This window comes from Bactrocera latifrons, unplaced genomic scaffold, assembly GCF_001853355.1.
Source record: "Bactrocera latifrons isolate USDA-ARS-PBARC rearing strain unplaced genomic scaffold, ASM185335v1 scaffold_0, whole genome shotgun sequence".
Classification (NCBI taxonomy): Eukaryota; Metazoa; Arthropoda; class Insecta; order Diptera; family Tephritidae; genus Bactrocera; species Bactrocera latifrons.
The window spans coordinates 6,246,094-6,260,231 of NW_017534406.1; the positions used below are offsets into that span (position 1 = coordinate 6,246,094).

At 31.5% G+C, this 14,138-nt stretch overlaps 1 long non-coding RNA gene across 1 annotated transcript in view; it reads right to left on the reverse strand.

Annotated features, from left to right (window-relative positions):
- The window catches only part of LOC108967419, a 74,333-nt gene extending 60,980 nt beyond the window's left edge, over positions 1-13,353 (reverse strand). Inside the window, exon 1 of the long non-coding RNA XR_001993259.1 lies at positions 13,107-13,353. This is a non-coding gene — a long non-coding RNA (uncharacterized LOC108967419). The remainder of the gene's footprint in view (positions 1-13,106) is intronic.
- Between the last annotated feature and the right edge of the window lie 785 nt (positions 13,354-14,138).

Consider the following 14,138-nt stretch of genomic DNA (forward strand, 5'->3'; position numbering starts at 1 on the left):
AAAAAAAAAAAACACGAAACAAATTTAACTTGCTCTTTATAAATAGTAGAAAAACTTGATTTAAAGAAATAACTTCTAACAACTAAGGAAGGGCTTCTTTGGCGAAAGATTTGTAGTACATGGGAGTTGTGATATCGACTCGGTTTTAACTATTTTCAATAATGTTACATACTATTAATATGACAAATACAAATAAAGTATTCCCTTGTTGTTTTGTTTTTGTACCTCATACATCATCACCAATCATATATGTAATATATTGTTTAAATATTAAGAAAGAGCGAACATTTGTGTGCAGCTCAAAAATTTAACTTTCGACTCATTGTACAATTACTCAATGTACAAATTTTCTCCCTTACGTTTTCAGAAGTGTGAAAAAAGCTGCACTTTTTTCCTAATTAGAAATAGTTTGAGACAAGAACAAATGTACCTGAAAAAGTATTGAGAAAATAACCCCCACATTTGCATAATGAAAAACGAAAAAGGTAAAATAAATTCAAAATTTTATGAGAAAGGAGGACGGCATTATTGTTGCTGATAAATGTGCACCTCTTACGTTTTGGTCTCACTCACGTTTCTTCAACCGTTAAGGGTCATAAGTAACTGCAAGACACTTTGTGCTAATTTCACCAACACTATGTTACTTATTTAATTAATTCTTATTAAAAGCCAATGCAGACTTTCGAATTTAATGATGAGGTTTTAATTGCTGATTGCTTGAATTAAGTATTTAATTATTTTATGTGTTACTAGCTAATTATACACTTAACTTATATAAAGAAATGAGTTAGAGGAATGTCGTACGAAATGTTAAGTTGTTTAAAAGTGTATTATAACAGCAAATATACATTGAATTTACTTAGACATATATATGCAATGTACGATCAATTAAATTTTTTATTTTTTTCTAAGGGTATGTTTTATTATGAATATCACGGTAGGGGAATCTGGCGGTACACAAAACCATTTTCGGCGCCATGACGAAGTCGACAAGACACAGGTTTTTGTCCGATGTAGGGCTAAAGATCAATTCTTTCTCGGGGTTTGCTTTTTTACGAAAACGATTTTAACATCTTGGATGGATGTTCACCTCATTTCTGTATGGTAGAGTCAGCCCTGTATTTAATAAGGACTTTCACCAGTTCCTTATGGAGGGTTCGTACATCTCAGGTACATAGCCTCACATTATAGCTGTTTTCCGATTTCAGTTATCGTGTGAAATTTTATTGTTTAGGAAATTTAGTTTAATTTCCATGACGATCTTGTCGTCCTTCATTAGCTTTTCTTTTTCAATGGTGGGTTCCCAGCCCTATAACGTAACACAAATATATATAACCAGAAGATAGCACAGCGCTATACACAGATAAGTGAGAAATTTTAGTTGCAATTGCAAGTGGACCATGCTGCGTAGTATACCACTGTTTTCATGAAGCTAATTACCATTAAAACCGCAGAACATAAATTATCTCAAAATAGTTACGAACTTATTAATTACTTATATTATTATTAATGATATTTAGCAATTAGCTCGAGTATAGTTATATCGACCAGATACATTTAAAAGCTATTTGCATTTGCACACATGATTGAAATTAAATTATTAATGTAAATAATTACTCGAACATTTCTACTGAAGTGAAACAAATTGCGAAATTGTGGTTTTTGGGCAAATAGGAAGTATAACAAATTAAATTCCCAAAGCACAATTAGTTCTTTGACAATAAAGAATCGGAACACGACACTCACAAATATAGACATAGATGTAGGTGTGGTTTTAGGAAAATATTAACATATAACTCAGTGCGTTTCTCTACAATTATTTCATATATATACATAATATAAAATGTTGGTAAGTAACATCGATTTTCATCGTTGATACCTTTAAGAGATTATGCAATACACTTGTACAGTAAATATACATAGACAAACGAGATGTGCATCGCCACAGTTTCGATATTGATACATATATATTTAGAAATATTCAGCAGTTAATAATACTAAATTAATACACAAGTTAAAAATTGGGTATTAATGCAAATGAAACATTGTTGGAATGATGTTCTTTGTTCTTGTTGTTAAATGATATTTTATATTTCAGTTGCTGGTACTCTCAAATAAACTTTACAGTTATGAGTGATGTTTTGGAGTAAGAATCCTTTATAGGACAACTATGGGTAAAAATTTTTTAAAAAGTGGATTTGGCTACGCCCTCTAATATGTTTAAAATCTTATAAGAACATCCACCGACAGTGTGAAAATGGATAAAATCGCGAGATAACCCCGCTCACTTCCTATACATATAACGGCACTCTTCAAAATTACTAAATGCACAATAAATCCATAACTAATTACGACGGAGACATTTAATTTTACCTCCAAGATCGTATAACAAGGTTTTATGAGAACCGGTGTGAAAATTGGACAATGAGCGTGGCACCGCACACTTATTGCTGAAATCTTATGTCTTAGAAAATAATCTATACCAAATTTCGTGCAGATACATTGTGAAGTTTTCCATACAAGAACTTGATTCCGATCGTTCATTTTATATGACAGCTATTTGTTATAGTGGTCCGATATCGGCAGTTCCGAAAAATGAGCAGCTTCTTGAAGAGAAAATGACGTTTGCAAAATTTCCAACGATATCTTAAAAACTGAGTTACTAGTTCTTAGATATATAGACAAACAGACGGACAGACAGACGGACATGGCTGAATCGACTCTGCTCAACATACCTACAGATCATTTATATATATACTTCAAAGGGTCTCCGACGCTTCCTTCTGGGTGTTGCAAACTGCGTGATAAACTTAATTATACCCTGTTCAGGGTATAATAAATAAATCAGTTTAGTTCAAATAATTTGTACTTTTTCACGTTGAAGATATTATTTTATTAATTAATAACTAAGTAGATTAACAATATTTATTGACAACTTGTATATTACGTTCATCAGTTAAAACCGGCAATATGGTAGAACAGCGAATCGATTTTAAGTTAACGACAGTTTACATAAATGGTAAATAGTAAAATGGTAGAGAATAATAAATAACAATTGCATATAGAAACTTCGTGGAGTGAGTAGAAATGGTCAAATAAGTGGGAGAAGTTGAAGAACGCAACCTAATGCACAATTTTTTGTGATGCCTTATTCTATTGTTTTGTCTACTGACTTATATTGTCCTTTAAGTGCCGGTATTTTGACCGGAAGTAAAAGTCAGCCGCCAACCGTAAAGTCAACAAAACTCAAGATCGTGCCTGCCACTGCCATTGCACTTAAGCACATTCTTGGCCTAGCAATGCCCTTGACGCAGTATGTGGTTGCAAAATGGTCGTTATGTATTATGCTTGTTCATTTAGTATACCTACACATGCACATAAGAAAAAAACGCTAATACCTGCATTGCTGAGTACAGTGAAATTTGTCAAAAAGTACGGAATAAAAGAGGGGCAACGAAGAAAGGAATGTGGACATATAAAACAGAAAAAATCTGCTATTGCAATAAAAAAAGACACCTGACAAAAGCCTCTCAAAGTATGTTATGAGTATACTATTCGCATAGTGTAAGAAAAGTGCAAGGAAATTTGTCGTCTAAAAACACAAACTTCAAGTTTAAAACCCAAACGAATAGTAATTTTATCTTCTTTTAAAATTCTGTTCTTTTAAGCCAGAAATTACATCCATATTGATTAGTAAGATATTATCATCTCTTTCACTTGCCATTAAAATATTTTCCGTTTCAAATACAAAACGGTAAGTCATTTTTGCAAACTATTGAAAGAACTTTTTAAATGAACAAATTGAATTTCTTTACCTTCAAATTTTCGTAGATTTTTCAAGAACTGTGAACGAGTTCTCAGATATATTTCGCTGAAAGATCTTGCAAAAGGCAAATAACAATATTTCTAGTAAACGTGTGAAAATATTTTATATATTATAAGACGTTCCTATTTTTAGCTCCTTAGTGTAAAATATATAAAGAATTATACATAATAGATATTTATATATAAGTATTATCAAACGATGAATAAAAAAAAATGTCGAAAGACTTGCTCCTTTAGATTTTGAAATCACTTACTCTTATAGTTCTAACGCCCACTTGATTTGAATTTAATTAAGTAATTAACCAAGAAGCCTGGAAGGAAACGGTCACTGACTTATCATATATACATGGGTTGTCAAAAAAAGTCTTGCGGTATTTTTTCTTTTATTTTATTTTAAAGCGGTTTGTTGCCCAGCTCTTGACGGATGTTACGGATGCTACGGTTGCTACTATGCCGGTCTCTTTCGATCAATTCAGCGATTTTATCGCAATTTCGACGACAGGCCTTCCGGAGCGTGGCGCATCTTCGACCACCTCTACACCAGAACGAAAACGTTGAAACCATCGTTGCGCGGTTTAAATGGAAACTGTATCGGGTCCATGAACTGCACAAATTTTATGGGCGGCTTGAGATTCATTTTTGCTTTTATCGTAGTAGTGCTGTAAAATATGCCATATTTTCTCTTTATTTTGTTCCATGTTTGCAACGCTATAACTCACGAACGACTTAAAGGAAACGACAATCAATCAAACAAGTGTTAGCCCGTGAAATGATATTTCCAAAAAGGTATAGCATGACCCGATGCGACGAATTAAACTCTCAGCGCCAACTAGCGAAAATACCGCTCGACTCTTTTGACAACCTAGTATTTACTTGGATTTTTGCGTACATCTTTTCGCTCCAAGAAACTGCTCATTTGTTGTAATCGCCGATATCTAACGGCTAAAGCATATTGATGTAATACTGAATGCTCAAATGAATTATTGCGGGAAAATATTTTATGTTTGAAAATACTATATATTTGCACAAAATTTATCTAAACTATTGCAAAAATTTGTAAATCGGATCTCTATAACTGCAGCTGCCTTATAGTTTGAGCAATCTAAATAAATTCGTTACATTAAAAACTTGTTTGTATGCTAAAAATAACGCTCCAACCTTAGAACAAGTCTTTTAGATCAGACCTCTATAGCATATACGAGTATATAGCTGCCATACAAATTGACCGATCTAGTTTTTGTATGGAGAACTTTGTTTATTGTTCTTACTTTGTTAAGTTTTCAGTAAATAGTTAACTAATAACTTATTTATTAGTGATCAGTCTAATCATTGGTGGATATTTTGTTCAAAGTTATGTATTGTTTTATTACCACAGCACTAACTGTATCTACTTGAGTACTGTTAAGCGAAGACTGATTTTCAATATCATTCTAGACTACTTAGTTAACGAGGCATAAATTTAATCGAATTATAGAACTTTTAGCATCATTATTGAGAGTACTATCTAATAATAACATTCATATTGGTATGGATATTCTAAAGGATACTCGAAAGAATACCTACTTGTTACTAAATATATATGTTTAAATCCTTTATGACAGCAAAACTAAAAAAGCCTGCTCACTGCTAAACTTTGATTTCGATCTTTCAGAATTTGTAATTTATATGCATATATTCCGGCTTGTAATAAAGAAGTGAATTGTAACAGGAATTTAAAATGGTGCCAACGTGCGGGTTAATGAATTGGGTGATAATAACACACTTTTTAGTTGACGGATACCATATTTAACAAAACTGTACAACTGTGAGCAGGAAATTACAATACTATTTTACATCACATGCTTTAACAACAAAGTTTTTGCGGTCCAATTTTGATTGTTTTTGTGTCATACAAGTATTTCCGTTTTCGAATTTAATGGTATTTGTTTCTATGGTCATCTGAAGTTAGCCATGTTGGACATTTCCAAACAAACTCAAAAGAAACTTCTCATAAATATTTGAATATATATAGAAGTACATAGAAAAGCATATACGTATACATAAATCAGTTTGGGTATGTGGCTGTTCCATGTACAAATAGTTCGATTGGCATTACGTGATTTCCTTCTCAAATGTGTAATAGCTATTTGTCAGTGAAACAATAACACAATTTTCATATTTACTGACATCTTCATTGCCCAAGCTAAGATTTCTAAATAGCTTCAACAGTCACTCTGTAAAAAACCATCTATAAGCAGTATTCTCAATGTTGACTAGTTTTGATGACCAAAGAACTCCAACGCCAATCGAAGACGTTTAATAATTTATCAGTAAGTACTCTACCAATTTCGACCGAATTTGGTGCACAACTGAAAATATCGGTCAATCTGAGAGTATTGCAATTCAGTATTGCGATTCGAAGAAAGCCCTGTATCAAAAACGGGTAAAATCAGGTCACTGCTTCCACTTGCCTATACAATTAAAATAAAACCTCCGGTTGACTTTTTGTATATCGATTAATATGTCAGATGTCTTAATGAAGATGTTTTAGCAAAATTGCGTCTGTATATAATGCTGAATACAATATATGTAGTTAGATGTATAACTATAATAATTGGTTATTCTAGCAGACTTTATGCCGAATATATCGATCAGTGTGCGAATTAACGTCATAAAACATTTTCTGTCTCATGATGTCAAGAGTTAATCAGTTCATACATTTTTCGGTTAATGTTTTCAGACTGTACCCCTAACATTTAGCCTATTTGGTACAGTTTTTAATGACGTAGAGTATCTAATTTGATTTAAATATAAATTTCTCGAACTGGAAGCAAAATGAGTTAATGAATTGAGAATACGAAAAAAAGGTTACAAGATAGCTTAAATGATTGTAAATAATTCAAGATTTCATCGATAATTAAATGCTAAATTCCTTCTAATTCATTTTTTTTTTTTTTAATTTTAATATACATTTTTTCCAACACCTGAAACCATTTCATCGGATTTATTAAATACAGTTATCTCAACTCAGCCTATTTTTTTATTAGCACTATAGTGAACTTTCTTACAAATTATTTGTGGGTCATATCAAAATATGAAGAAACATACGTTTGTATATTATCCGCTTCAGATGTAAGTTTTACTTTGTGTATTTTACCTAAAGATCTGGCAACGATTATATTTTCGCATCTTCTTTTTGACTAAGTCAACATCCAGTGAACCAACTAGTTTGCATTTGCATTGCTTAAAAAAAATTGGCATTACTTGACTCAAAGTAATCCCCTTGATATTTTTTTTAATAACAACTTTTCACAGTAATTCACATTTTACTTCGCTACCGCGTCTGTTTAACCAAAAGGACGAAATTATGCATTAAATGCATATGCACGAAGCTTACAATGAAGTCAGTGACAACAGCAACGATAAATAGTGAAAGTGGTGTTGTTTTACATGTGATTTCATCGTCCTGCATAAAATATTAGAAATCAGATTGGCGCTAATTAGCGGAACCAAACTAGAAGTAACACTTTCGAGACATAAAATTAATTTGCTTAGAGTTCATGGAGTTGAGTTGTCTACTTTAGTGTTGCACACAAATTGCGTCAACAAAATTCGTAATTTTAAGCTCAGCAGTATTTAGTGTACAATGAAAATCTGGTTATATATTCCTTCATTCTCACACAAAACGGTAGCTGCATATTAAAATGTCAATCAATATACCTACCATATAATAAAACGATTCATAAGAGCAAATTAGAGCAAAGAAGGAAGCAAAATTAAATTTCAGAGAAAGGGTATTGAACATCTCCAATATTAACACCAAGAAATATTTTTTCTTTTGGCACTTCAGATGTTTGAAAATGAGCTCACCCACAAACGGAATATTAGGAGCTGGTATTGAAAAAGATGTGTTCATTGCATAATTAAATTGCATAGTTTCAACCAACTATGCTCTCATATTTCTTACACTTAGACCTTCAGCTACACAAGTCAGTACGTGTTTCTCTATCTTTGATCGCTTTTGTTAACAGTATGACAAATCATTCTTGAGTCAAGATCATTGACTCTTTTGACCATAAATGACTTCGTTCATTGTACTAGAGAACAGTTGATGACGGTTCATTTGGATTACTCGTTGAAATAGTTCATTTATTATACATTTTTATGATTTGTATTGTTGTTGGAGAGTTAGTTGAGTTAAGTAAGAACATATCTGTCTATCTAGTCAAAGCTATAAGCAAAGAAAAAATTCAAACGAAAGTTACTACTTTAACAATACTATCGACAGCGCGGTAAGTAATTTTCAACAAGCTAGCATACTAGCCCAATGCGACAAAACACCATGTTTAAATGTAATGCTTCTTACATAATCTCACTTTTAGTTGTTTTTAATATGGAATGACGCAAATAAAGACAAGGGAAATTAGTTTCGCCATTTCATTACTTTGATGTATTGAGATAACTCTACTTAAAATGTACGTATAACAAATCGATTAGGTCTAGGTTTGGTAACGTTTGATGAACCAACTATTACGCTATGTGAGGTGGGGACTACTTTTGAGCCAAAATCCATGTATTATCTTTTATTGTTAACAGCAAGTGACATAAGTGTCCTTCAGGATCAAACAAGTTAATCAACACACTATTGACACAAATTGGTTGCTACTCGCATATTCCACATTTAAATCTTATTTGCAATGAAATCAGTATTGCCGTTGAATAGAAACTCTTTGAATCAAATGATTCAATGCAATTACGGTCCTTAATTACTATTTGTTGCTGAAAGAAAAACCGTTACATTATTGGCACAGGTACATTATGTCTGTAAGTGGAAAATGGTGTCACGATTGAGATACTGTGAATTAACTTTTCGTAATTATTTTCAAAGCAAAGAAAACACGAAATTGATTGCAATAAATTGCATAAGAAATCTGAGTAATGATTTAAGTAAATTTAACATTTATTTATTATGTCCTATTATAGATGAGTGATCTACTCTCTCAGTTCTTGAGATATCGCTTTGAAATATTTCACACATCCTTTTCTCTCGAATAAGCCTGAGCCAGGTTTGAGCTATCTAAACTAATGCGAATGAAGTATTAATAACATAATCTAGTAAATGATCGACGGACGCCGCTTTGAACTGTAGAATACACTTTCCAAATTTTCTATATAAATAAATAAGTACAATAGTTGAAACAACGAGCGCAATTTGGTGTGGGTCTCGTGAAAATAAGACTAATTTGTCTAGTTCTAGCATTCGCTTAGGTGGATGAGCTTTCAGTCACAATCCTCACAATAGAACAAAACCCTTGATCATAACACACATTTGCGTCCAAGCGCCGACGGAAGGGGAGGACGATATGACCAAAGATGACTTTTCTGAGCGTCTGAAGCGGTCTTATGACAACTGCCCGCACCGATTTAAAAATTTTACTTTGTATAATCGTCAAAAAATTCAGATTTCAGCGCAATAAAATTCACCAAGCTACTTGCCGGTCATCGGAAAAGTTCGTAACTTGATTGATCATGTTGTGATAGATGGACGACACGTCTCCACTGTCCTTAAAGTATATACGCTCCGAGGACATAACATCGACTCGGACCAATATCTTGTTAAAGCGACGTTACGTTTGTACAGCACAAAGCACGCTCATCAGCAAAAACAAGGATGGTTCTTCTTGGAGTAGCTATAATTAGAACTGACAGCAAAACGATTTTCTACTAGACTTCCACTCCTGCTCTCTGAGAGTACTCATCAGCAACACGGTAGAAGGGCACTATGGGACAGCATTTAAAAGTCCTTACGTACAACTGTAACTGAAAACATTGGTTTGCGGAAAATGCAAAAGAATAGCTGATATGACGAGGAGTGCCACGTCGGGAGCAAGCAGACAGTCTACTTGGCAATGTTGCGATCGACCACAAGACGAGCGGGTTGAGATATATTAATCTTCTATAAGTCTGTACAGCTGCTGTGGTCGACATTGGATATTAAGAAAAATCTTTAATTTTATATTTCAAATAATACAGACGGTAAAACATATTGTTGTGAAAGTGAATTCTCGCTATTACCTTTTTCTGAAGATCTGATTGAAACAGCTTTGGCTATAACCAAATAAAACAAATTTGAAGGCGAAAGCGGATGAATTGAATGGCATATATTGACGTTTGTTGCAAAATCGCTTGGCAACAATGTTCATTAATGGGTTGATATAAAGTTAAATGGCTGTAAAAAGTACAAAATACAAGCTCTTACCGTTGCGAGACACTTTTATCGACTGGGATAGAGCTCGCAAAAAACTTTTTGTGTGCAAGCAAAGCAAAGAAAAAGTTGTTAAGTAGTGGACACAAGTGATAATGACAATAAAATTTCAATGTAAGTTGAAAAAAGTCAATACCTTTTAGTCATGTAATACACCATATGTTCACATATACAATATATTGATTTTTACATAATTGCCAGACTAAAATATGTTTAGTAGTAGAAAAAAGCTCACACTGCTGTACACTCTTGACGGTGCCTTTATTAAAAAATGTATATATATATACAGGTTGCGAAATATGAAAGTAAGTTTTACAAATTTACAATATATTATCTCTAAAGAAATGTTTTCTACACACATTAAAGTATCTCAAAGAGCTTGCCGTTAAGGATTGTGGGATTTGGACAATGAAATAATGTACTATATACAAAAGGTCCTGATATTTATGTTTTTTCCTTAAAAAGAGAAAGAAAAAAAGCTTAAACACTCTACTTATTTTCAATTTACACCTAGCTTAAATCCATTTAAGTATATAACCTTGAAACAATTATGTTCTAATAGCAATTTTTCCGCTCTATAACAAAGGGTTAACCTACGGTTTTTTTTCCTTTCGGCATGTTGTACTTTACTACAGTTAATAGCTTTAGCTTTTAAAGAAATGTTTACATGAAAAAATCAGTAAACCGTGTTTGAAGGGAGGGAGTTTGAGAAATGTTGCATTCGAAAATCACGCTTTCAAAGATGTTGCAAGAGATCAAAAAATCCCATATGAAATATATGGTATATGAAAACCGATGTAATTTTGCTAACGCTTTCAAAATAAGCTACTTAGCCAATGTTATCATGCCGAAAAGTATTCCAATTTTCTATATACAAAAAAAAAAAAAAAAAAAAAAAAAAAAAAAAAAAAAAAAAAAAAAAAAAAAAAAAAAAAAAAAAAAAAAACTGTTCTAGTAGAATATTAATCACAAATGCCACTTCATGAACAAAAATTATTCACATCCAACAGAAACTATTCAATCTAGTAGGTTGCGAATATTTGGACCCCTGTCCTTATTACTGCTTTTGATCGAAAATATTGGACAATGTGTGAGAATCACATAAAGCAATGAGCTTATTAAGTATTGAAATGTAGTTTGGTCTGTACTGGTCAACAAAATAAAATACTTGCGAAAACCAATACTCGACGCGAATTATTAGTGAGAGAAGGTTAATTATGGTGAAAAATTGGTTGATCTTCAGAACATTTAGTCATACTGGATATACACAATTTTATTCGAATACAACTTCTCATACAATTTACGAACTAGTAAAACCGAAGCATAGCCCGTTTCGTCAACCACTTTTGTTGTTTTGAAAAACACAGTCTTTGTATATACTTTATAGTAAGCAAATTGTACGGGATATTTAATTGTAGGAATTAAAGTTTACTGCTTGTATTCACTGTTATTTGTCTAATATGAATGTGCTACACATATTTATATTCCTCTTATCTATTTGTCACTGTCTAGGGTGTTCACGGTAGTCTAAAACCAGTTTTTCTTTAAAAAAAAAAAATGCTTTTCTTAAACACCATGTTTTGTAATTTTTTGAATGTTTATTCATTTATTAACCGAACTGAAGCAAACAGAAATCATGCTCAAATGCTGTGTTATTATAAGCTTATCATTTATAATTTTTGGATAATTTAAAACTTACGATATTATGTAACAGATGATACTTTTCATCTCGCTCTTTCAAGAATTGTGAATTAAATCAAATCTCCTAAGCATGCCAATTTTTAATCTGTCTAACGAGTATACAACTTTTGACAGCCGAGTTCCCCAGGATATTTTAGCGCATCAAACCATGATACATATCGTAATATATAGATTTGTGGTATAGCACGAGAATAGCTATTTAGTATTCCTTCTCATTATTTCATTCCATCACCGAACTTACACTTTTTGAATATTAATTATTTGAATAAATTTGAAGTGAATGTGAATTTGTATAAACATCTTTTTGCACGCATGCAAATTATTACCATATAATAAATTTGGGAATTGGAAAATGGATGAGAGCCAAACTCGCAAATAAATATTGAAATAATAATGGAAAGGCTGGGGAATATTCATAACAATTAATAATGTTTACATGAAAATCCAAAATTCAAAATGCTTACATACATGCATACATATGTATGTTGCAGAAAAACCGCAATATGTATGCCAAAGAATCAACACAATAAAAACAGAGTTAGTTATGTAAAACATACATAGGTATACATGAAATAATATTGTTCCTGAAAACAATGAAAGATGGTGAAATAAAAGTTGTCTGATTCATGAATTTTGATGATTCATTATTATGAGAGAAAAATAAGTTTTATATGGTGAGACCTGCGCTATCGATAATTCGAGTAATAAAGCTAATATAAAAATGTAAAATAAACTGATGTGGCAAATGATGATCACATATATGTAAATGATTTTTTTTAATTATATGTAATATGTATTAAGTAAGTTAAATATTCTGTTTGAAAAAATTTAATTGATGAAATATTTTTAATACAATATCAATATAAAAGGAAGTTTTGTATGAGGTAAAAATCTTTCCAATTAAATTTATAAAAAAAGTGGTAAACAATGAAGTTATTGAGTGATTATTGAACAAATTGTTAGAGATTTAAATATACCCACATAAAAACTGGACAATTTAAATAAAAAAAATGTTACCAATTTAGTTAATATAAATTTTATTTAATTTTTCAAAAGATTTACTTAAGAACAATTTGTTTTAAGTTAAAATTGACTATTTAGAATATTTTCCATAGCAAATATATTAAAAAAGTGCTTAAATCTTTATCTAAACTATTCAGTTGTGTTATAAAGTTTTTTTCCCCAATTTTTAAAATGAAACACTAATTTAAGATAAAGTTAGTTATTAGCTTGACAACAATTAAATTATTAAAAATATGCAAATATGAATTTTTAAAACATATTCAATTCATTTTAAATATATAAAGTAATTCCTATACAAACACCCTGTACTCACCTCCTAAGACTAAGAGTAAAAATGCTATTACTCTCCTTGATTCATATTGTTTGTTTGTTTCTTTATTCGAACTACGTTGTTGGTCAATTAGAAATCGGCGACACACGAACATAGTAAGAACGAACGTTTAGCACCACGTTTAACGAAATATATTTGTGCACTTCACTATAAGCACATAAGACAACAAAACTACTTTTGCACACTTATTTACACTTTATTTTACTTTACGCACATTTTTTGCTTTTACTAGAGCACTGACAACTTTTCACATAATTTTAGTTTAAATTTAATTTACACAACTCTCCCTCCTTTTAAATTAAACAAAATAATTTAAACAGCACTTTTACTATAAATTATTACGCGTTTTTACTATTTTTCTCGCACCATGTCACGCAATTTGACCGCTGACCAAACCCGATTGAAAAATTCCAATTGACTGACTCGGAGCAAATGTGGAGTGCATGTATGAACACGTTAGCGGCATTGCTGTTACCTTTGTATAGTATGTTGTGGAGTCTGAATGGGGAGAAGGCGTCCGTTTTTTTTTGCCCACCTTGCTTTCCGATTACCCTTCGCTGCATAGCGAAGGGGTGATGCACTCGCTACATACCTACTACATTTCGGTAATTATTGCACCTTCTTGAAGTGTTGTTGTGTTTACACACCTTGTAACTTAGCAGCGATTTTGGCGACTGAGGTGTCAAATGAGAGAGCTCTCATGCGATTTTTTATATACTCTGAAAATATTTTAAGATATTTATTTAAAAAAAAATTTAATATTAAGTTGCATATACAAAGTGCTTTGAAAAATAATTATTTTAAATAATATTGATTAAATAAACTTTCTGTTTTGAAAGATCTTTTAAAAAAATTAAACCTTTTTTGTTTTACCATTTAATTTTCATTTATCATTTTTTTAAGTTCTTTTTCGATAAAATATGTACATCTTAAATAAATCTTAATGCATTAAAACAAACTTATAAAACGATTGTAATTTATAAATAACTAACAGAATAACACAAAAAATATTTA